The sequence below is a fragment of the Mytilus galloprovincialis genome, chromosome 4, assembly GCF_965363235.1.
Source record: "Mytilus galloprovincialis chromosome 4, xbMytGall1.hap1.1, whole genome shotgun sequence".
NCBI lineage: Eukaryota > Metazoa > Mollusca > Bivalvia > Mytilida > Mytilidae > Mytilus > Mytilus galloprovincialis.
This window is the reverse complement of record NC_134841.1, coordinates 38,167,526-38,194,140: the sequence shown is the minus strand read 5'-3', so window position 1 is coordinate 38,194,140 and position 26,615 is coordinate 38,167,526. Positions and strand designations below refer to the sequence as shown.

Here is a 26,615-nt window from a genome sequence, read left to right as displayed (position 1 = left end):
TCTTATCTTAACATACCTTTCCATTGGATCCTTTGACGGCACCTAGAGGAAACTTGGACAAAAAGGCATACAAACATGCACACAATCTTATCTTAACATACCTGTCCGTTGGATCCTTTGACGCCACCTAGAAGAAACTTGGACAAAAAGGCATGCAAACATACACAAAATCTTATCTTAACATACCTGCTGTCTGATCCTTTGACACCACCTAGATGAAATTTGGAGAAAAAGGCATACAAACACACAATCTTATCTTAACATACCTGCTGTCTGATCCTTTGACGCCATCTAGAGGAAATTTGGACCAAAAGGCATATAAACACACATTCTTATCTTAACATACCTGTCCGTCCAATCCTTTGACACAACCTAGAGGAAACTTGGACAAAAAGGCATACAAACATGCACACAATCTTATCTTAACATACCTGCTGTTTGATCCCTTGACGCCACCTAGAGGAAATTAAGACAAAAAGGCATACAAACACACAATCTTATCTTAACATACCTGTCCGTTGGATCCGTTGACGCCACCTAGAAGAAACTTGGACAAAAAGGCATGCAAACATACACGAAACCTTATCTAAACATACCTGCTGTCTGATCCTTTGACACCACCTAAATGAAATTTGGAGAAAAAGGCATACAAACACAAAATCTTATCCTAACATACCTGCTGTCTGATCCTTTGACGCCACCTAGAGGAAATTTGGACCAAAAGGCATACATACACAGTCTTATCTTAACATACCTGCTGTCTGATCCTTTGACGCCACCTAGAGGAAATTTGGACAAAAAGGCATACAAACACACAATCTTATCTTAACATACCTGCTGTCTGATCCTTTGACGCCACCTAGAGGAAATTTGGACAAAAAGGCATACAAACACACATTCTTATCTTAACATACCTGTCTGTCCGATCCTTTGACACAACCTAGAGGAAACTTGGACAAAAAGGCATACAAACATGCACACAATCTTATCTTAACATACCTGCTGTTTGATCCCTTGACGCCACCTAGAGGAAATTAAGACAAAAAGGCAAACAAACACACAATCTTATATTAACATACCTGTCCGTCAGATCCTTTGACGCCACCTAGAGGAAATTTGGACAAAAAGGCATACAAACACACAATCTTATCTTAACATACCTTTCCGTTGGATCCTTTGACGGCACCTAGAGGAAACTTGGACAAAAAGGCATACAAACATGCACACAATCTTATCTTAACATACCTTTCCGTTGGATCCTTTGACGCCACCTAGAAGAAACTTGGACAAAAAGGCATGCAAACATACACAAAACCTTATCTAAACATACCTGCTGTCTGACCCTTTGACAGAACCTAGATGAAATTTGGAGAAAAAGGCATACAAACACAAAATCTTATCCTAACATACCTGCTGTCTGATCCTTTGACGCCACCTAGAGGAAATTTGAACAAAAAAGGCATTCCAATACACAATCTTATCTTAACATACCTGTCCGTCTGATCCTTTGACGCCACCTAGAGGAAATTTGGACAAAAAGGCATACAAACACACAATCCCATCTTAACATACCTGTCTGTCCGATCCTTTGACGCCACCTAGAGGAAATTTGGACAAAAAGGCATACAAAAATGCACTCAATCTTATCTTAACATACCTGTCCGTTGGATCCTTTGGAGCCACCTAGAAGAAACTGGGACAAAACGCATACAAACATACACACAATGTTATCTTAACATACCTGTCCGTCCGAGCCTTTGATGCCACCTAGAGGAAACTTGGACAAAAAGGCATACAAACATGCACACAATATCATCTTAACATACCTGCTGTCTGATCCTTTGACACCACCTAGAGGAAATTTGGACAAAAAGGCATACAAACACAATCTTATCTTAACATACCTGCTGTCTGATCCTTTGACGCCACCTAGAGGAAATTTGGACAAAAAGACATACAAACACACAATCTTATCTTAACATACCTGTACGTCCGATCCTTTGACACCACCTAGAGAAAATTTGGACAAAAAGGCATAAAAACATGCACACAATCTTATCTTAACGTACCTGCTGTTGGATCCTTTGACGCCACCTACAGGAAATTAAGACAAAAAGGAATACAAACACAATCTTACCTAAACATACCTGTCCGTCCTATCCTTTGACGCCACCTAGAGGAAACTTGGACAAAAGGGCATATAAACACACATTCTTATCTTAACATACCTGTCCGTCCGATCCTTTGACGCCACCTAGAGGAAATTTGGACAAAAATGCATACAAACACACAATCTTATCTTAACATACCTTTCCATTGGATCCTTTGACAGCACCTAGAGGAAACTTGGACAAAAAGGCATCCAAACATTCACACAATCTTATCTTAACATACCTGTCCGTTGGATCTTTTGACGCCACCTAGAAGAAACTTGGACAAAAAGGCATACAAACATGCACACAGTCTTATCTTAACATACCTGCTGTCTGATCCTTTGAGGCCACCTAGAGGAAATTTGGAGAAAAAGGCATATAAACACACAATCTTATCTTAACATACCTGCTGTCTGATCCTTTGACCCACCTAGAGGAAATTTGGACAAAAAGGCATACTAACACACAATCTTATCTTTAACATACCTGATATCTGATCCTTTGACGCCACCTAGAGGAAATTTGGACAAAAAAGCATACAAACACACAATCTTATCTTTAACATACCTGATATCTGATCCTTTGACGCCACCTAGAGGAAATTTGGACAAAAAAGCATACAAACACACAATCTTATCTTAACATACCTGTCCGTCCGATCCTTTGACGCTACCTAGAGGAAATTTGGACAAAAAGGCATACAAACATGCACACAATCTTATCTTAACATACCTTTCTGTTGGATCCTTTGATGCCACCTAGATGAAATTTGGACAAAAAGGCATACAAACATGCACACAATCATATCTTAACATACCTGTCCGTTGGATCCTTTGACGCCACCTAGAAGAATCTTGGACAAAAAGGCATACAAACATACACACAATCTTATCTTAACATACCTGCTGTCCGATCCTTTGACGCCATCTACAGGAAAATTGGAGAAAAAGGCATATAAACACACAATCTTTTCTTAACATACCTGCTGTCTGATCCTTTGACGCCACCTAGAGGAAATTTGGACAAAAAGGCATACAAACACACAATCCTACCTTAACATACCTGTCTGTCCGATCCTTTGACGCCACCTAGAGGAAATTTGGACAAAAAGGCATACAAACACACAATCCTATCTTAACATACCTGTCCGTTTGATCCTTTGACGCCACCTAGAGGAAACTTGGACAAAAAGGCATACAAACATGCACACAATCTTATCTTAACATACCTGTCTGTTCGATCCTTTGACGCCACCTAGAAGAAACTGGGACAAAAACTCATACAAACATACACAATCTAATCTTAACATACCTGTCCGTTGGATCCTTTGACGCCACCTAGAAGAAACTGGGACAAAAACGCATACAAACATACACAATCTTATCTTAACATACCTGTCTGTACGATCCTTGACACCACCTAGAAGAAACTAGGACAAAAACGCATACAAACATACACACAATCTTATCTTAACATACCTGTCCGTCTAATACTTCGATGCCACCTAGAGGAAACTTGGACAAAAAGGCATACAAACATGCACACAATCTTATCTTAACATACCTGTCTGTCTGATCTTTTGATGCCACCTAGAGGAAACTTGGACAAAAAGACACACAAACACACAATCTTATCTTAACATACCTGCCTGTCCGCTCCTTGAACGCCACCTAGAGGAAACTTGGACAAAAAAGCATACAAACATGCACACAATCCTATCAAAACTTACCTCACTGTCTGATCCTGGACATCACCTAAAACATAAAATGAAATAGATAACCATACCTCACTTATATTTCTTTAAAGTAACCTATAGAAAATGGAAATAAATAAAAAAAAGAAAAAAACACCATACATATGAAAACATAAAAATGAAATATACTGAGCCAAAAAAGTTTAGCAACACTTTTTTTTCATTTTTTGTTTGTTGTTTCTGGATTTTTTTTTATTAAACATCATTGATATAATCCTTAGTTTTACCTGAAATTTTAAACAGTCGTACTTTTTGCAAGGTGATTGATTTTGTGCCATTTCAGCTTTGCATGTGTAATTGATGTTTTACCGTCTGTACCTGTACTTTCAAAACAAAATTTAATATTTTTTTTTGCACTCAAGTTCAGAAACACACCATTGGTAAGAAATACACATAAAAGTTTGAAAAAATTGCATGGGGCGTCAACCATGCCTCTCGGAAAATGACTGTCAGATGGCTCTTGCAATGGTTGATGCCAGCACGAGTGTTTCTGACGTCGTAGCTCGATTTTATGTGCATAAGTCAACAGTTTAGGGACTAGCAAACAAAAATTAACAAATTGCAACATCACAGGATAGGTCAATATGTTGTAGACCAAAAACAACCATCGTCAAGGGAGGAGCGCTACCTTCGCTTTACATCAACATGTAAGTTTCTTCTGGCCACATTAGAGTAGTGCATTGACTAAGGGTAGCTGCTGGTGTTCCTGCCAATCCTTCATTGATTCACTTAGAACATGGCAGAGAAATTGAACACTATACTCATTTCTGCATTTTGACCCTCCCGCGCTCCATACAAAAAATATCCTAAAGAATATGAGTGTTAAACATTCATGTTGCTTCTGACATGTCATAATTCCATTTTTTTATTATCATTTTGTAATAAAATAAAATTTCATATTTTTGTTGCTAAACATTTTTGGCTCAGTATAGATAAACATACATCACTTTCGATTCTTTGAAGTTACCTATGCTATATATTTTCTATAGGCTATAAAAAATATAAAGAAACTTAAAATCCAATTGTTCAGAGAACAATTGCAGATCTTTTCACAAGTAAGGATAATTTTAATAGTATTCTTAAAATTTTAATTGGATTACCTCCCATACACTAGCAAATTTACCTCACGATATCGGGATATAGGTATTTAGTCAGATCTTTACACGTACTTGTGGTTTGTTTAAAACCGGTTTTTCATAAAAATAAAGGAAGAAATGTCGTAATGTTCAGAACTTAATTAAATCTGTATTTGGGTAAGCTGGTGCAAGCATACGATTTTTATTGCGTCTTACACTTTGAGAAGCGAATAATCTTTAGCTACTTTATTTAAATATTGTGTAAAAACGTTAATTATGAGCTATAAAAGTCAAGTGACTCGAGCATTTTTCTGAGGAAGTTTTAAAAAATTGCACAGAAATATTTTAACAGTGGGTTAGTTTTCATTAGTCTTAATTCACTATCTATAGATTAACAACTTTTGGTTATATTCATAATTTAGAATCATCATTGAAGGTGGAGCACGATTGCACGTGCAAGTTAATTATATTGATTTGCCATTTGTATGCAAGAGTGACATTCCGTTGTATTATGTGCCAATTCGAAAAAGTTATGCGAGTATTGTCTTCCTTTAACAGGTTCATTATTTTATAATTAAGTTTAGGTTTCTGATATAATTTTGAATAATTACAAAATGTATCAATTCAATATATTTCAGTTTTTGTTATTGGTGAATCAAAAACATTGGTGTACGAATATCATTTCATAAATTTGAAACGTTTAAAATGATAACATATACCAATATAAAGAACCATTCATCATTTTTGAAAAAGACTATAAATCAAAATCTAATTATTGATCGTCCCTTCATGATAGATTGATTGGGAAATGAACCAGAGTTATCTAATGGTAATCACGGAGAGGGACTAGCAAGCAATTTTAAATTGAATCTTATTTAAGGTTAAAACAATTTTCCACTATAAACAAATGTTACTTTATACAAATATAAGGACTTTGTTAGCTAAATCTACAAATTTTATTAGATATTATGAATTTTTATTACAATAGATTAATATGCTACTTACACTGCTTTTAAAGTTTAAGTTGTCTTTTAACCAGAAAAACCCTTGCCCCCCCCCTTTTTGCCCCTTATTGCTTAATGATTTGTTCCATTACCCCCTATAACCATCCTTTGTAGTATGGAAACTTGTGGTATCATTTCAGAGAGATTTGTACACTTTTAAAAAGACAAGTTATTGACTGAAAACTACTACTAGCGGCTCGATCTTAAGAGCCTGTGTCGCTCACCTTGGATCTATATGCATATCAAACAAAGGACACAGATGGATTCATGACAAAATTGTTTTTTGGTGATGGTGATGTGTTTGTAGATCTTACTTTACTGAAAATTCTTGCCTCTTACAATTTTCTTTATCTATAATAAAATTGGCCCTTTAGTAACAGAGGAAAATATTTTGTAAAAATTACATTTACTTATACTAAAGTTATTATCTGGAAACCATCCGTCTTTGGATGTCGCTGACAACGACGATGTGATACATGTACCAATATACGACCGCAAAAATTTTTGCAGTCGTATAAAACTTTTACCACAGAGTGAATGTAATGTTTCCTAGCAGAAAAACTTAAGTCCATTTATAAGTAAATGGGGAAAAACAGGATTTTTTTTTAACAAAACTTACTTCTGGATACTATCTTATGATCACAAACAAGCTTCTGTCAAAGTTTGGTAGAAATCCAGGATAGTTTTAGAAAGTAATTAAAATTTCAATAAGAGTGCACACCCTGAAATGTCTCACCTTATTTACTAATCATTGATATTATGTTGACAGTCCTACCCCTGTGAGATGATAATGAATAATTCATGAATATGCATGAACATTTCATGAACTGTTCATGAACAGATTTCATGAACAGTTCATCATATCTTCATGAACATTTGATGAGCAATTCATGAACTGAAAATCGACAGTAATGTTCATGAACTTTAATGTTCATGAACAATTCATGAACAAGAAAGGGTTCATGATCATTGTTGAATTTAAATGTTCATGAACCTTTCTTGTTCATGAATTGTTCATGAACATTAAAGTTCATGAACATTACTGTCGATTTTCAGTTCATGAATTGCTCATCAAATGTTCATGAAGATATGATGAACTGTTCATGAAATCTGTTCATGAACAGTTCATGAAATGTTCATGCATATTCATGAATTATTCATTATCATCTCACAGGGGTTAACTGTCAAGGAGAGGATTCTGGGGGGGATTGGAACCCACCCTTTTTTAGCAAGATCAATGCATATGAAAGGGTTTATAGTACATAGTTTGAACCCCACACCTTTTTTAAAATGGCTGGATCTGCACCTGTACCCACCCAATATTAAAACTAAAGTAACTATGCGTCAGATATAATAATATAAAAGGATACATGTAAAGTTTCTGCTTCTTTCTGTAATATTTTGTTGTCTCTGTTCTTCCAAGTAGAATCGCTGAATAAATGTAACTAAAATCTCCACGGAATCTGTTTTACTATCAAAACTGGCAGCTCCATTTTGATATTTAATCATTCAATCCCCTAAAAGTATAAAAAAAATCCACAAAGAATCAATTGTTCTAGATGTTTTAAAGCAATAAAATTCAATTGAAATGTTGTTGCCTGTTTATACACTACATCTGAAGCTGTTAATGAATCAAATTCATTTCAAAACCCTCCCCCTTTTTATCCCCTGAAGATTATAAAAACTGGCTACTTATTATTTTCACAAAAGAACAATTCAAACAATTCAAAAACTATAAATTTTAGGTAACTACCAATAATCATATGTGGAAACAATTATTCATTTTGTTTATATAATTAAAAATAAATTTTCAAATATGCTTTCAGACTTTCTGATGTTGCTTTGCTCAAAGAAACCATAAAAAAATTATATTTCCTCAACAAATTATATTTTATAATAATATACACATGTCTGTCATGTTAAATTAAATTTGTAATGCACTTATCTGAAATCTTTCTGACTGGAAATGTCTTTTCCGTGTTTCCATCAGCGTAATCTCCATTTTGGTGACGTATTACCAAAGAGTGCACTTATGCTGACGTTGAGACTGTGACAATCTCGCCCCAGATAATATCGGCCAGAAGTTGATCTGTGCCGTAACGGAAGTATGAAAATAAATCAAGGGTGTCGCAAACAAATATTTATTAATATGCAGTTTTATTAAGTATAATAAAAAAAAAAATCTTTAGTTTAAACGGCACATGGTGCATGTGAATAAACAAGTGGACTCACTTGGAAGGTATTTTTAGGGCCGAACTGTTCAGTACGATTAAAATCACGAGGTCAAGGTTTGTTTACATTGTACATACGTTGAGAAACGTCTGTCGTTGGGCCTATCTATCATTGATCTGATATTTTTCTAAGTTATTTATATGCCGGACGACAATTAATAGAAAGGCACATATGTGAACTTGGAGAAAATCAGAATTTACATCTTTAGCAGTTTAGGGAAAGGAAGAGTAAAAAAAACCTTCTTGCAGCAAACCAGTAACAGCAGTGACAGTCCCACACGCAGTGTTACCAGTTACTAAATCATCTATTATTCATAACACATGCATATGACAGATGAACATTTCAAGAATTTCAATGATCATCTCGTGATTCATCAAAACTTCATGAACATTCATAAAATACTTTTAATGAACATTTCATGAATTTTTATGAGCAGCTACTGATTCATCAAAACTTCATGAACATTCATAAAATACTTTTAATGAACATTTCATGAATTTTTATGAGCAGCTAGTGATTCATCAAAACTTCATGAACATTCATAAAATACTTTTAATGAACATTTCATGAATTTTTATGAACATCTAGTGATTCATCAAAACTTCATGAACATTCATAAATACTTTTAATGAACATTTCATGATTTTTTATGAGCAGCTAGTGATTCATCAAAACTTCATGAACATTCATAAAATACTTTTAATGAACAGTTCATGAATTAAATTCATGAACCTTCATTTATGAATTATTTATGAATTTTCATGTACCATTCATGAACATTCACGAACCATTCATGATAGTTCATGAAGTCATGAATTTCTTCTCGCCGGGGTAAGTATAAAGCTTCAGTACAACTGTCGCATAAACTTAACTTTAACCAGGACAAGAGTGCACACGCTGAAATGTCTCGCCTTCTTTACTAATCATTGATGATAGTCCTAAATATAAAGCTTTATTACAACTGTCACATAAACTTAACAAAAAAAACTAAACATTGACCAACAAACCATGAAAATGAAGTCAAGGTCAGATGAACCATGCCAGGCAGGCATGTACAGCGAACAATTCTTCCATACAACAAATATAGTTGACCTATTACTTATTGTTTAAGAAAAACAGTCTGACCAAAACATAAAAACTGAACACTGAGCAATGAACTGTGAAAATGAGGTCAAGGTCAAATAAAACCTGTGTGACTGACATAAAGATTATACAATATTTCTATACACCAAATATAGTTGACCTATTGCATATAGTATTAGAAAAAAAAGACCAAACTCAAAAACGTAACTGTGACCAATGAACCATGTAAGTTTGAGGTCAAGGTGAGATGACACCTGCAAGCTAGACATGTACACCTTACAATAATTCAATACACCAAATATAGTAGACCTATTGCATACAGTATAAGAAAAACAGACCAAAACACAAAAACTTAACTATAACCACTGAACCATGAAAATAAGGTCAAGGTCAGATGACACCTGCCAGTTGAACATGTACACCTTACAGTCCTTCCATACACTGAATATACTAGACCTTTAATTGTTTATAGTATCTGAGATATGGACTTGACCACCAAAGCTTAGCCTTGTTTACTGATCCATGAAATGAGGTCAAGGTCAAGTGAAAACTATCTGACTGGCAGGAAGACCTTGCAAGGTACGCACAAACCAAATATAGTTATCTCATTACTTATAATAAGGGAGAATTCAACATTACAAAAAAGTAGTCACTGAACCATGAAAATGAGGTCAAGGACATGACATGTGACTGACGGAAACTTGTAACATGAGGCATCCATATACAAAGTATGAAGCATCCAGGTCTTCCCCCTTCTAAAATACAAATCTTTTAAGAAGTTATCTAAACGCCGCCGCCTCCACAGCCACCTGATCACTATCCCTATGTTGCAGGCTGACTTGTATAAACCCTAAAACCAAATTTCAGAAATTCTTGTATTGTAGTTCCTGAGAAAAAAGTGGCGGAAATTTTCAACTTGGCTATTAGGTGTAAAACACGCGTTCGGTAAACAGGAAGTTGTTTAGTGATGAATCTGAAAAGGCATCACTTGGTATATAGCTGATATATATAAACCCCCAAACCAAATTTCAGAAATCCTTGTATTGTAGTTCCTGAGAAAAATGAGACGAAAAATATTCATGGGACGGAAGGACTGATGAACTGATGGCTGGATCGACAGACAGAGGTAAAACAGTATTACCTACCCCCACCTCCCCCACTTTTCAAAAGGGGAAGGGGGTAAAATGAGTTGTAAAATGTTAATATTTTTGAACTATGAGATTTCAAGTTATTAGAACATATATTATAGACATTAAGTAACTATAAAGAATTGTATTACTGTATAATATAAATTATAAAATACATTTCATTTGAGTATAAATTTGAAAAAGAAATTTCGGACTAATTTGTAATGATTTTTCATTCTGTTTCTCCAACTAATTTGAAAACTAATTTTCAAGCTGTTTCTCCAACTAATTTAAAAACTATTTTTTATTACCTAACAAATTTTAACATAGTTTCAAATACAATTGTAATGAGCAAATACTTACATCATCATTATCTGTCAACTAAAATGAAATCGTCTGCCTGTAGGTGTCAGGACTGAACTTTCATCTGGGCTCATCCATCTGTAATACAAAATAAAATTATTCTTATATGTATGAGAAAACAGTTAGTAATTGAAATAAAAATATACTTAAATCAAAGTAATATCAGGGATGATTCCACTATATAGTTTAGGGTCACTTAGCGGCCCCAAAAAAATGAACATGAAAATGAATTCCCAATTCAGGAAAATAAAATAAAAAACGACATTTCCGGAAAAGTTTCTGTCACCGATTAAGGCAACTATAATTTTTCATTGTTTTAAAATCCGGATAAGAATGCTGTTTACAATCGCATTTTATTAACACTGATTTAATTATGTCAAAATGTGGCAAACAATTTTATCAGCCGAATTCAATTCATTAATATGTTATAGGAGTATTCGATCTTGTAAAAGCAGATCGCCCAGCAGGTTGATAAAAATGGGCGTCAAAGCAGACCTCGGCAGAGAGAAAATTAAAATTTGATATAACATTGATGGATAAAGTTTAATGGGCGCTGATCTCGTAAGAGTAGATCGCCCAGCAGAGCCGGTTATATAATATGATGAAAAGAAATTATTTCCTCAAAAGACAAAAGTTTTAGCGTTTTTTGAAAATAATGTTGATGATAGACCATTCATGAAAGACGATGTCATCATTATGGAACTATTTCAAAAGTTTTGAAGATGATTCAAATAATTTTAAAGAACACTGGTTCAATGCTTTAAATATCTTATCAATTAAGTATATGAACTTTTGTATTTGCTTTTCTGAATTCGACATAGACCAGTTCAATTTGAAATCCATTGAAATCCATTTGAATCAAGGTAAATTTATAGAGATGACCTGCTGTTAAAAAAATACCTGATGAATGATTTTTTTATAGCTAAGATGACTGATCGCGATGTAAACTAGTGCATCATGTTTAATTATATTCATGTTATTAAAATAACAGTAGCCCATCCAGAATTATTCAAAATGTTACAACTTACATGAACATCAGTGTACAGGTTAAACTTAATAATATACATTTTCCGTTTTTACAGGAAAATAATGTTATTTCGTCTTAGATTTTATGCTTAAAAAATTCCCAATTAGAATAAAAATTCCCAATTTGATGTTTAAGGGACCCATTTGAAAACACCTGGAATCATCCCTGAATATGAAGATATTGACATAATAATTGACAATCAGAAACTTTTCTTTTGTTCTGTTAGACTAAATTTAAGAGAAAAGATTTCCAATTGTCAATGGTTAGATAATTCAGAGTTGACTGGCAAGAGCGCATGATAAGCTGTACGCTTTTTAAAGAATAAAGTTCCATAAGTCATCAATGTTATAAATTTAAAAAAAAAGAATTAAAGGAGGTTTAATTTAATAGGTAGAAACCTGTCACCAAAGTTTCATGAAAACTGCTCAAAGCACTTGAGTTATTGTCTGAAAAATGGGAAAATCCCCAATTTTTTATAAATAAAATCTCATGACTTATAAAACACAAAATTTAAAATTTATAAAGATTGAAACTAAAAGTATTAGTGCAAATTGGTTAAAGCATTTTGGAGTTAATGTTGGACAAGGTATACCATAATACGTCCCTTAAATGGGCGTATAAAAATAAAAAGATGGGGTATGATGAGACAACTCTCCACAAGAGACCAAATGACATAGAAATTATAACAACTATTAGACAGCCTGTGTAATGACAAGGAATATGTCTGGAGGATATGATATTTCAGTAATATTTTTGAAATATTAAAAAAATAAAATCTATGAAAAATATTTTATGCCACCTACTAATATAACCTCTCAAAGAGATAACGTTTTATAAGCAAGGTTTTTAATCCACAGAGTTCTGAACTCTGTACACAATGTATCATATTTAACATTCATGTTTTTTACCTCATGCAGTGATATTAATGCCCCACTCTGGCGAGAGTTTTACTTCCAGTTTGAGAAAGCCCTATAGTGACCTGATATTTCTAGTCCCCAGTCACCCAAAAAGGGGGGGGGGGGGAATTAATAGCAATCAGATCTTTATGTATATGGGATATATTGATCTGTGTTAAAGGCCATACTGTGTGAGTACTGTATTGGTTACAATTACCTCATAATATTTGTTCTCTGGTGAAAATTTGTCTCATTGACAATCATACAAATTATTTTTAAAAGATTTAGTACATTGTTCAGTTGGATTGATGTGCTATTTCAATTACCACAAACACTTTCTTATCAACTTCCATGCTTTATAACTTTGTAATGATACTAAAAAATATAAAGTTTGGAGGAAAAAAAACTTCAGATGAACCATGCCAGACAGAAATGTGCAGCTGACAATTCTTCCATACAACAAATATAGTTTAAAATCGACCTATTGCTTATACATGAAGTTCATGAAAAACAGACCAAAACACAAAAACTTAACAATGAGCAATAAACCATGAAAAAGAGGTCAAGGTCAGATGAACCATGCCAGACAGACATGTACAGCTGACAATTCTTCCATACAACAAATATAGTTAATCGACCTATTGCTTATACATGAAATGTGTTCATGAAAAACAGACGAAAACACAAAAACTTAACAATGAGCAATAAACCATGAAAAAGAGGTCAAGGTCAGATGAACCATGCCAGGCAGACATGTACAGCTGACAATTCTTCCATACAACAAATATAGTTAATCGACCTATTGCTTATACATGAAGTTCATGAAAAACAGACCAAAACACAAAAACTAAACAATGAGCAATAAACCATGAAAAAGAGGTCAAGGTCAGATGAACCATGCCAGGCAGGCATGTACAGCTAACAATTATTCCATACAACAAATATAATTGACCTATTGCTTATAGTTTAAGAAAAACAGATCAAAACACAAAAACTTAACAATGAGCAATGGACTGTGAACATGAGATCAAGGTCAAATAAAAAATGTGCGACTGACATAAAAATCATAAAATATTTCCGTACACCAAACATAGTTGACCAATTGCATATAGTATTGGAAAAAAAAGACCAAAACTCAAAAACTTAACTTTGACCACTGAACCATGAAAATGAGGTCAAGGTCATGACACCTGCCAGCTAGACATGTACACCTTACAATTATTCCATACACCAAATTTAGTAGATCTATTGCAAACAGTATAAGAAACTGAACCATGAAAATGACGTCAAGGTCAGATGTTACCTGCCTGAGTTGTACATGTACACCTTACAGTCCTTTCATACATTGAATATGCAACACCTTTTGCTTATAGTATCGGAGATGAGGACTTGACCATCAAAACCTCATCTTGTTCACTGATCCATGAAATGAGGTCAAGGTCAAGTGAAAACTGTCTGACGGGCATGATGACCTTGCAAGGTACTCACATACCAAATATAGTTATCCTATTACTTATAATAAGAGATAATTTAACATTAGACAAAAATCGTTAACTTTTTATTACAGTAGTCACTGAATCATAAACATTAGGTCAAGGACATTGGACATGTGACTGACAGAAACTTCTGAACATGAGGCATCCATATACAAAGTATGAAGCATCCAAGTCTTCCACCTTCTAAAATATAAAGCTTATTTAGAAGTTGGCTAATGCCACCACCGGATCGCTCACTATCCCTGTCGAGCTTTCTGCAACTTTTCGACAAAAACAAGAATGTGTCCAAAGTACATGAATTTGTACTATCATTTTCCATGTTCAGTGGACCATGAAATTGGGGTCAAAACTTTTAATTTTTAAACATTAAATATAATATCAAAGGGAACATGTGTACTAAGTTTCAAGTTGATTGGACTTCAACTTCATCAAAAACTACCTTGACCAAAACCTTTAACCTGAAGCTGGACAGATGGATAGATGAACGGACGGACAAACGAAAAGACGGACGAAGAAAACGGACGCACAGACCAGGAAACATAATGCCCTCCACTATTGTAGGTGGTGCATAAAAAAAGTTAACAAATATAATAGTAACATTGTTGTACCACTCTAATGCATTGCACTGCCATCATTGGGATTATCTCTTCATCCAGCGGCGGATCCAGGGGGGTTCCGGGGGTTAGAACCCCCCTTTTTTTTGGCCGAACAATGCATTTGAATGGGAGCATATAGTTGGACCCCCCCCCTTTTTGGGTTGGGAAACCCCCCCTTTTAAAAATAGCTGGATCCGCCACTGTCATCTATGTTATATTGTCATCAACACATTGCAAAATCTTCCAAATTATTCAGAGGCATCAGTGCTTAATAGAGTGCCAAATTGTGGACTTCAGCTAAGCCTTTAAACATATTGCATTATCAGTCTGATTAAAATTTTGGTTTTATAAATTTGAAGACGCGGGTTTCTTTTATAAAAAAAAAAGTACTTTTTTCTGAACAGAAACTTCAGCTGTATAAATATGTTCTCTGTTATTGAAATTCAGGTGGTTTATATTATCAGACAAGAGGAATTTCTTTCGGGAAAGTGTTTACTTTTGTGAAATATAAAATAATTTGAGTTTTAATAAGGCAAGGATTTTTAATTTATTGGTTTATTGATCGACTTAATTCTTTGAAATTTTCATGCAGAAATTTCATTCTTTTTTTATTTTCCATTTAAAACTTTCTGTCATGAAGACAGAAGTCCTGTAAAATAAACTTATCTAGTTCTCCTGAAAAGTTATTTTTGTTGATGACCTGTGCCTTGACATTTTAGTAATTAAAATTGTTCCTTTTCATCTGTTCATTAGGTTAAATTTATAATTTCATAACTATAGCTTGCTTGGCATTTTTAGATAAGAGAAATCATATGGAAAAAAAAACATGCCAAGTTAATTAATTCAAAATAATGCTTACCGGTAGCTTACCTCACATATTGTGCATGTAGCACATTTCCATAGTGACTATAAAATATGATTTTGTTGTATCATTCATGTTTTTGGCAGGACCTACACAAATTAATATATAGGTTGTCACCCCAGGTGGAGATAACCCTTAAATTTGGGACTGTCCATCAGTCAATGGGGTGACATTTTACTAGCGGTTGAAGAAAAGCTTTTGATTTTTTAACTTAAAAGGGGGAAAATTTTTGGACATGTTTTGACCATATAATACCAGATCCAGAACTTATCATAAAGGGGGACTGCTGACCGTCCTAAGGGGGGCCCACTCCAGTCTTGCTTCAGTGAATCCCTATAATTATATAATCAACCAAATCTTTCCAAAGAACACACCCCCCCCCCCCTTTGGACCCGCCATGGTTCTTTGGGTAAAGTTTCTTCAAATAATATAATTATGTGCACATTTGTACTATGTGATTTTTACAATATTTTTTTTCATATCACTTGAATATTGTTGAAGTGTACCCCTCATAATACAGGGCCGTAACTACATGGAGGCAAATGAGGCAAATGCCTCATGTTGGAAATTTCAAAAAAAAAAAAAAAAATAATAATGAAACAAGATTGTCTTCATATCAACCTGAATTGTTTTCACGGAAAGTGTCTTGCAAGAAGCAAGTTCTCTTCACTCTCTGATATCGCCCCTGCATGTTTTTCGTGACCCATGTTTCTATTTTACTTTTAGTTTTCAGAGTTGATGGTCTATTGTTTGTACTTCTGTGTTCCGGGTGTGTCTTTTGTTCATTTATTGTCCCACTTTATAACTATAGTCTGCATAGTGTTGATTTTCATTTATAAGGTGTGGTTTTGCAATGTTGCAAGTCCACCGATGTCCAGACATTGTACGAGAAACTATTTTAAGAATATACGATGCTTCTGGACATAGAAAAAAAATTGTCGTTTCTGCATGGAGAATTGAACTTGATATCAAAGAATACAAAACTGGCTCTTTTTTGTAGATAAAACTAGATAGCTGACATGGTTTTAATTAAAGTAAGACCATCAATTGTTCCCGGTCTCAAATCATCTTTAAAAAAACGTCAATGTATTGCCATATGACCTTTTACATTGAAGGATTAAACTTGCATGAAGTCGTGTTCAGACTCTTAAACAGAAAATAAAAGAATATGGAGTAAACGTGCACATGACCTTATCTCACACAAGGTCAATACATAGAAAAAATACAAATGATCAATGGCCAAAGTTTTTTTTCCCTATTCTTCAGCTTGATAGTTGATGGAAGGTCTTCAAAAATGAAAGAATCATTAATACCGTAAAACAAGGTCAAGATGGTCCTTAGTGTCGACATAAGCAGTACTAGTACTTATAGTATAATACTGTATTGTCACTATATTTAAATCTAGTCATAAAAAAATCACCAAAGTCTGAATTAAGCACAATACAAGACAAGAACAGACAGACATAATGATTATGTGAATTTCGGTTTTTGTTTTATCCTACATATCGGTCTACATTTAATGGTGTCCCCGTAAAACATAAAAGAGGGGGGGCAAGGGGTTTAACTGTTATGCTGTTATGGGGCATTTTAATTTATCTGTTATTTTGAAAATATATTTGCTGTTAGCTGTTATTGTCTTATTCTTTGTTAGCTGTTATTAGGCTTTTCTGTTATTGTGATAATGTATTTGCTGTTAACTGTTATTGAAATCAAGTACTTCGATGTTAGCATTTTTAGCATTTTTTTTTTGACAGTCAATATTTGGTATAAATTGAAGATCATTGGACATTGGGGTCTACCACTACTAATATGTTTGTCCCGTATTCAGAGAAGGATTCCATTAACATATACCCATCTCAGAAGTGAGGTCCAGGTCAAGTATATCTTATGATTATCCTTTGTAATAAATTCCATTTTTTTTTTTATGAATGTGTATTTAGAATTATCTTAATTTTTTGTTTGAGAATAATGTTCCTTGTTTCCCGTACGAACACATTAAATTAAAACAATTCTTAAAATGACAAATAGGAAAACATATGGCCAGGAATATCTGACAAGTATCTCAATTAAGGACTAGGTCCTAACAACCACTTAACCTTTTATATAACATGGTACATATACTCAGCTCTGTGATTCTTTTCAAAGCAGAACCAAATGCATTGTACAATGAAAGTTCCAACCATGTACTTGGGTTCCGAAGCTGCACATAACTCATTACAAACAAAGATTTATTTCGTTTCAAGCCATTGTTTCCCTACTAAACTATATGTATTCTACTTACTAGTACACTTGGTACAATCAAAAACCTCAGCTGATAAAAAATTGTTCAAATAAGGCCTTTGAAAATAGTGGAATAAATTGCTTTTGGAGTGTCAAAATTCGTTCGAAGTACTTGATAAATTGCATGCTTATAATTGGTGCCTTTGGTTTTTTCTACCCTATATACCACTTTGCCTCACAGTCTTATTAAGAAAAATTCACACACCTTAATAAATGGTCATTTAGAAAAAGTCAGAATATTCAAACTCTTTTAGGTCACTTTTTTTATTAGCAACAAATGGAGCTTCAGTCAATATATATAAACAATACACCAACGTTTCATGAGAACTGCTGAAAGCATTTTTGAGTTATTTTTGAAAACTAGAAAATACCACCTTTTTCTGATGAATAAAATCCCTTAACTCAATAACATAAAATCTAAAATTAATAAAAATCGAAAGGGAGTTTACAACAATAGATATAAACATTTCAGCAAAGTTTCATGAGAACTGCTGAAAACATTTTTTGTGTTAATGTCTGAAAACTGGAAAATCCCCCCTTTTTAATTAATAAAACCCATTACCCAGAAACTTAAAATTTAAAATTTATATAAAAAAGGGAGCTCACGTCAATAGATATAAACAAGTTCCCAAAGTTAAATGCAAATTGGTTAAAGAGCTTTTGAGTTAATGTCCGACATGTTGACAACAGACGGACAACAGTATACCATAATACGTTCCGTAAACGAGCGTATAAAAATATTATAATCTATTGAGTAGTAATTTAAACACATTCTAGATACATAAATTAATACTAAAAACAAAGTCATAGAAAATGGAATGCATTACAAAGGATTATATCCGTAATAAGAAATACTGATTTGTCAAAGACCGAATTATTTTAATATTTCATTTACTGTTATCTGTTTTTGTCCATTTTAACTCCTTGTTATCTGTTATGAGCCAAATCAATTTGCTGTTTTGCTGTTATTGGGACCCCCCTTGCCCCCCCCCCCCTCATAAAAGTCTTAAATTACAATGAATCTATGTTTTTGCCTTGAGACAAGAATATTGTTGAAAGGAATAGCTAAAAATTAATATTGCGTTTCAATGTAAGAAAGAGTCCGGGAAACGCTCAGACTGAGCGCTCAGAATGCACGATTTTGCGTTATTTTTCTCAGTGCTTCTGGGGGCCTTGAGCGGCCCCCAGATACCTCGCCAAAAATACATTTTGCCTCAATATTCAAAGAGGCTAGTTACGGCCTTGTAATAGGGATAGTCATTACTGTAACATTGATAGGTTATCCCTCATTTGAGGGGTTGTTCCCAACCTGAAATTATTAATAATTAATAGTTGTCAGTACAACAAAAATGATAGACTCAACTATACAATCCTGTCAAGCACTGAATATGGTTTATACTACATAATACTTTATAGACCTGTTTTTTTATTTCTATTTATTTCTATGGCATGTTATTTCAACTCAATTTACACCAACAACAAAAAAACACGCTGGCCGTGCGGGTCGAGTAGACCCGCCAGGGAAAATATAGTAGTGTAACAAATTCAAAGCAGATTACTGAATAATGAAATTTGAATGTTAAATCTTCTTTATGGATTGTCTTTTTATAAACTCGTTTTCAACAGCCACCAAAATAAACTTGACATTTTGTGCAACACTGATTCAACACTTCTATTACTATTCCATTAATTTGTAACATGTTATCATTAAAGAAAGAATAAAACTTACCTTATGCAAGAGACTTTCCAACCAAAGTGATATTTATCCTAAGTGAACAGCCTGTTTCGTGTAACTAGAAATTCAAAATGAATTCCATGATAAAGTGTTCACAAATTAGAACAAAAGAACTATTCCGCCAAATCATATAGTGCCCAAAAGCATAGCCGTGAGGCATTTTGTCTAATGAACCATGAAGCCTAAATACAGTATTGTGAAATCTGCTCAAGTTAAAAACACAAGTTTAACCTTTCTAAAGCCGTATCAAAAAGATACCCTAACTTCTGTTAAGCTGGGGTCACACATTCGCGATTTTTACTGCCGTCCTTGACAGAACCATTCCCGATTAAAATTTATTAAAAGTCTGATCAAGATCCTATGAATCGTGGATGGAAATTCAAACTTTAATTAAAATTAAAAAAAAAATAATTTAATCACGACAACAATCAGATATTGTTCAGGAGGCGTCGAAATTCAACCGTTTCCAAGCGAGTTTATCCCGAAGTGGTCCTATAATATAAGACGCTGCAGGTTTATATCATTTACATTCAACGTTTTTTATCGGATTTTTTTTACTATCAACGCGGTTCAACATTGATTATAGTAAAAAAAAATCCGATAAAAAACGTTGAATGTAAATGATATGAACCTGCAGCGTCTTAAATTATATTATAGGACTAAGATAGTGACAAGACAGTGAACCGACGCTGACGGAAGTAATCCGTTCGAAAACTGTCGGCATACTCGGGATGATCAGGTACTGTCGGAACGTAATCCTATCACGGTCCGCTATATAAATATCGCATTGCAAACGGCTTTGTCTGGTCTCAGTCGTATTGTTTTCTGTATTTGTCGGGACTCTGACTTGGGTATCATTGACGAAATTAGAATTAATAACGGGACTGTTTCGGAACGGTTTCGGCAAAAACGGTTCGCAATCTGGACTCAATCGCCAGAAAAACAGCGATGAAAAATTTCTCCAGATCATTCCCGTTCCACAGGACACCGTCCCGAATACACAGAACATTGTTAGGTATTCGATCCGATACAGCAGAATCTGTCACGACATAGGCACGATTGTAATCCGACTAGACAAAATCGGCTGAGTTTCCCCGAATGTTACGGGACGCACCTAACTGTCGGGGTGCTTTGTCGAACTATTCGGACCCTTCCCGACCAGTAGGAATCTGCTACGAACTAAAACGACTGCGTTCAGACAATAATAGGACATTCCAGATAATACTCTAGTTCAGGGAAGCAATGCGCATGTGCAAGATCGATCGTGATTTTGCGTTATCGACTAATTAGATACGAGATTTGATAAACTGGGGGCATTATCAGTTTATTGATTTACCAAATCGGCATCGTTATTACTGTAGTCATATGCATAATTTATTTTCACATGCTATGGCAAACGAAAATATATACAACATATGACAAATAAAAGGCAGCAGAGAACAGAAGTTACAGAGTATACAATAATATTATGACATTATATGTGATCTAATTTTCCAAGCGGCTGCATTTGAATAAATGCATGATAGTTTTTACTGTCAGAGATTTAGAATAAATTATCTAACTTGTGCCGATTTGGCCAAGAATAGTAGAATAAATATAAAATTCTATGTGCACAGATCTATACGTTGGACATGATAAAACAAAATGATATTCGTCTTCCAAAACATTCATATTGCAACATATACAAATTCTATTTTCTCTTTGAGTATTCAGATAACGACCAACTTCAACATTTAGTCTAAGTGTGCCGCTACGCAATTTTGTTAATATAGATACATTACAATGAAAATCTAAGTATCTTTCAAAACCAAATACTACTTTATATCGTTTATAAATACAAAGTTTGTTACATTCTTCTAAAGCTGAAGATTCCACTGACATATTAAAACAGACTATTTTGACCGTTATGTTAATTAATCTTAATTACAAAAGGAACGGTTAGATATATGTCACCTGACTTTGAATGTTACCTTCACGCAAAAATGGACAGATTCATGCTGTGATGTTCACTTAGCAGATCGTCTGTATATTCAAGAAGGTACAGGTGCTATTTCATTACCATATCTGAGGAACTGATCTTAGGTCATAAAAATAAAAGTCAATCAACACCTAGGCCATATGGTATCATAAAGTTTTACCTTAAACTATTAATCTCACCAGGCGACAGTTAGAGACAATTTATATACCCTTAATAATCGTAATCATGTTCTGACAGTTAGGTACCATTAAAATATATGTTCAAAATGCTAGCCCTGATTGCATGCGTGTATTTACATAAATGTTTTGTGCTTAATTCAAATGCATCGGATAGATGGGTCGTTCAGCATTTTATTTTGATATATTGTGAAGCATACATAATATTGTATACAGAACATCAAGTTAATTCCAATATATATAGTTTGGCATTTGATTACATACTTTTAATGCACAGTTCTGTCGTATATTTATTTTTGTGTCAGTAAATTCACGTTAGTAGGTAGAAAAATGATACTAAATGCGATTTTTTTTGTTATACTACAATTACTATAGAAAAAAGACCCCCCCCCCTAGACAAAAAGAAAATTAGTGTCGTCTTGTCGAAAGCAGGGAGGTCTTTAAGATTTATGAGTGAAATAGCTGCCTACTTGCTTTTGACATACATCCTTCTTTTTGACAAGTTTCGCGAAAGCGATACTTAGCGATGCTAGGTTCCGTCGTCAGCATTCACGCCGACTAATTCAGCATTTAGGTTCAGTCTGTGGTTAAAGTTTTGTTTTACATCAAAATCGTTGTCAAACATAATGGAATTTCGGGAAATTGGGAGCTTCTTTCTGTCCAAAATACAGTATCCAGGGCAAAATTTTGCAAATATTTATTTTCATTTTCCCGTAGTTTACTACTAGATGGACTTCGTTTTTCCTGAACAGTTAATTTCATGTTTTGTCTGAAGTAAAGGTTTTCGTGCAGTCGTCAATAACCGTTTTGTTTAATCGTCCAGTTGCAAGTTAAAAGCATATCCATGCAGGTCAAGATGATGATAATGATATATGAATGTTGAAACTATTTTGTTCTACATTGCGCTGGACTTTCACTCGTGTATTCAAAATGCAACAGTCAGAGTAAAGACATTTATATATCTTATAAGTGGGTGCGACTTTTTTGCTAAGATTTTAATTCCATATGACGATCTGTAGCTGTTTGATTTTATGGGAACTTTATATTTTTATCATGGTTTGAACAAGGAACGTATGTACTGTACCAAGGTTTAACGGTCAGATTATTTATGATACAATATTGAAAACATAACATTTATGAAGCCATGATGTTTATTTTTTATTGAATACAACGCATAATATCATTCATTACGACTATGTGTTATGACCAGCAACAACTTTTCAAAAAGCTCCGTCTTACATGACAATCATATGGTTTAGATTGTTTATCTATATTCTCCCGAAAAAAGGCTAAAGAGAATAAATTATGTAGTGTCACCATTGTATGCTATACTGTTTTGGCAATTAATGCCATTACGCCAGCATGTTTCTGGAAATTATTTTCAATCAACAAAAAATTATATTTCTGCACATAAACTTCTTCAAAGTTCTTAACAGCTTCCAGGGACTTGAAGGACCTCGTTCCTTCTTTATCAAACATTTCGTTTTGGCTTTTTGCAAGCAGTAATTTCAATTCTCTTTTCCAATTTTCTCCCGTAATTTTTAAACACTATGTCCCGAAATTTTTCAAAATATTACTTATTTTACTTTATTACACATAAACATAAACAAACAAAAAACAGATGACACTCAACGACTTTTCACAGGTAAACGGGAAAGCGGCAGGCGTCCTAATAAACGCCTATTAAACACCGAATATTGATGTGTACCATATATGACTTTGCCCCCAGTTCAACCAAATCTCGTATATTCTCCCATGAGTTTTAATTAAACGCTTGACCCACTCAGAATTCTAGGTCGCGAACAAGCTTTCCCTGAACTACTGTATTGAGGATAATCTTCCGACTTTTTCACTTTTCGTGTCGTATCGCTGTCTGATCTCAAACGGGAGCAATAACCGGCAATGTGTGAACCCCGCATTAGCTAGGGGTTTTTTTGGTGAATTTTAGGTGCAACGACACTTGAAAATAAGAATTTTTTTTTTTCATCAGTATCAATTAGTTTTCTAGTTTGCAGAAAAACAGCATTTTGAACCATTCCAAGACTGTATTATGAGGTTCTTAAATTAAAAAAAAAACTGTTTTCAGTCCTAAAATGGTCAGGTTCCCATCTGGAGTCAATCGCCGGAAAAACAGCGATGAAAAATTTCTCCAGATCATTCCCGTTCCACAGGACACCATACCGAATACACAGAACATTGTTAGAAATTCGATCCGATACAGCAGAATCTGTCACGACATAGGCACGATTGTAATCCGACTAGACTAAATCGGCTGAGTTTCCCCGAATGTTACGGGACGCACCTAACTGTCGGGGTGCTTTGCCGAACTATTCGGACCCTTCCCGACCAGTAGGAATCTGCTACGAACTAAAACGACTGCGTTCAGACAATAATAGCTAGGACATTCCAGATAATTGAGGATATTAATCTGACTTTTTCACTTTTCGTGTCGTATCGCTGTCTGATCTCAAACGGGAGCAATAATCGGCAATGTGTGAACCCCGCATTAGGGATTTTTTTTGGTGATTTTTAGGTGCAAAGACACTTGAAAATAAGGATTTTTTTTTTCATCAGTATCAATTAGTTTTCTTGTTTGCAGAAAAACATTATTTTGAACCATTCCAAGACTGTATTATGAGGTTCTTAAATTGAAAAAAAAACTGTTTTCAGTCCTGAAATGGTCAGGTAGTCTGTTCCCTGTTCCACAGAGTAGCAGCTGCAAATTTAAAACTTTTCTTACCAAACTGGGTAGTTTTTGCATGTGCTATATCCAGTATCTTATTATATCTGAAAGAATATTTAAATTACAATCTTTTACATTTAATAGATCATGTAAATAGACAGGTACTAATTCATTAACTATATTAAAAGTTTCCATTACCATTGATATATGTCTGTTAATATGCAGTGAAGGCATCTTAACCTTTTCAAGCAACTGTTGATATGAGCTTGAATGGTCTTCGTACACAAACCTCAGTGATATTTCTTGCTCTTTTTATTTTTGGAATTTTTATTGTTACAGAATTGCCATGCCAAAGGATAGAACCCTGGGGAACCCCTTTATGAATGTAAGCCTAACTGCTAAGAATACTATTAATTTTAATTTGTTGTTTCCTTGTTTGTGAAATAAGATTTAAAAAGTGAAATAGAATGAAAAAAAAACACCATATATATGGTGATGATTTATCAAGCAGAATTTCATGTGGTTGAATTGATTGAAAGATCGAACACCCCTACCCCACTCACCAAACAACGGAAGTCATAGTATCTAAGAAAGGAACCTGAACTTTCATCAAATGACTCTATCTCTGAAATATATTCTTGTGAAAATTTATGTAAATTTATAACAAATGCTTCAATCAGATATAATTATCATTTGAGTTAGTTCTGAGAAGTTCTTATTTCTAAAATTTGAATAAAATACCATTTTAGGTGTGTTGGCTTGCCGACAGAAAAGTTACATACAAGATGGATACTTCAATGAAGATTAATGATTACATTAAAGAACATTTAAGTGCCACGAGGAACGCACAGCACGAAAAGCAATAAATAAGGTTCAGAAACACCTCCAAGAAACATTAAAGCAAGCAAAAGGGACAGAACAAAAGTACCAAGATCTTCTGGAACAGGAGTCCAGGATAAGAACTTCTGTCAAAAAGGTAAATATGCAACATTTTAATTCAAAGCAGACACAAAAACGTCTATGTATTCAACTAAACATGGAACTATGATAAAATTGCAATTAGCACTTCACTGTAGAGAAAGATATTATATGAAACTCCAGTGAACGTTTCTAAAATACGGATACACATAAAAGGGGATTTTACAACCAAAAAGGGTGTACATATATTTTGACGCCGCTTGATTTTAACTGAACTTACCTCTGAAAAAAGAATGACCGATTTTTATGCTGGATACATACTAAAAAGTTCGAGAAAAAAAAATATTTCCTTGCAGAGAATAGAGTAATTAGATCTATGACTTACAGTGTAAAAGTTCAAGGTTAGGTAAACGATTTGCACAGATAAATAACATTTTTATTTTTATTTACAAATGGTTTGTTATAATTATTTTTGTTATTTCATTTGTTTAAGATGGAACAGGACATAGTCAAAATGATTGAATTCCAAGTAAATGACAGAACACGGACTTCAACATCAGTGTAAGTAAAAGATATATGAACGAACCGATTCCAGCCAAACCATATAGTATGTTCTTTATGTTTGGTTGCTGTCGTTGCATCTGTTCCTAATCTCTTATGTATACAAAAAGTTTTTAAAGTTTGGAAAAATAAATATTGGATTAATGAGTCGGTAAGCCCCCCCAAAAAACACGATGTACATGCAAGTAGTAAAAAAATATTCATAAAAGAAAACATTTTTAGAATTGGTCAACTGATTCAAATACAGTTTTTCAAAAGCATTTACAACACGTAAAAGACGAAAGCTTGAATGGTTAACAATACATGGGGAACAAAATACAGAAGAGGAACATTTTGAAGTCATAAAGAGAAATAGATATTAGATTTTTTAAGGGATGAGAAACAATAGTGACAAAGGAATATATAGACAAAGGGATAGGAAAAAAGTGAAACATATAAAGAAACGTTTTGGTAGATGAAAAAATGACATGTTTTAACAATTAATTATGCATTACACTATTTTATTTAATTTTAGTAATAGTAAGATACACACAAGCATCCCAATACAAACTGTTGTGCAAAGAATGAGTAGCAAATACCAGTTTACCATGCCTCAGGTTAGTTAATTTGTTGTGTT

The 26,615-nt window shown here is 34.0% G+C and overlaps 1 long non-coding RNA gene across 1 annotated transcript; it reads right to left on the bottom strand.

Annotated features, from left to right (window-relative positions):
• LOC143072071 (uncharacterized) lies at positions 1-20,058 on the bottom strand. Its single transcript, XR_012977031.1, has 3 exons — positions 19,678-20,058; positions 10,792-10,869; positions 1-3,907 (listed from the first exon to the last, which is right to left on the bottom strand). It is a non-coding gene; the product is annotated as an uncharacterized LOC143072071 (long non-coding RNA).
• Between the last annotated feature and the right edge of the window lie 6,557 nt (positions 20,059-26,615).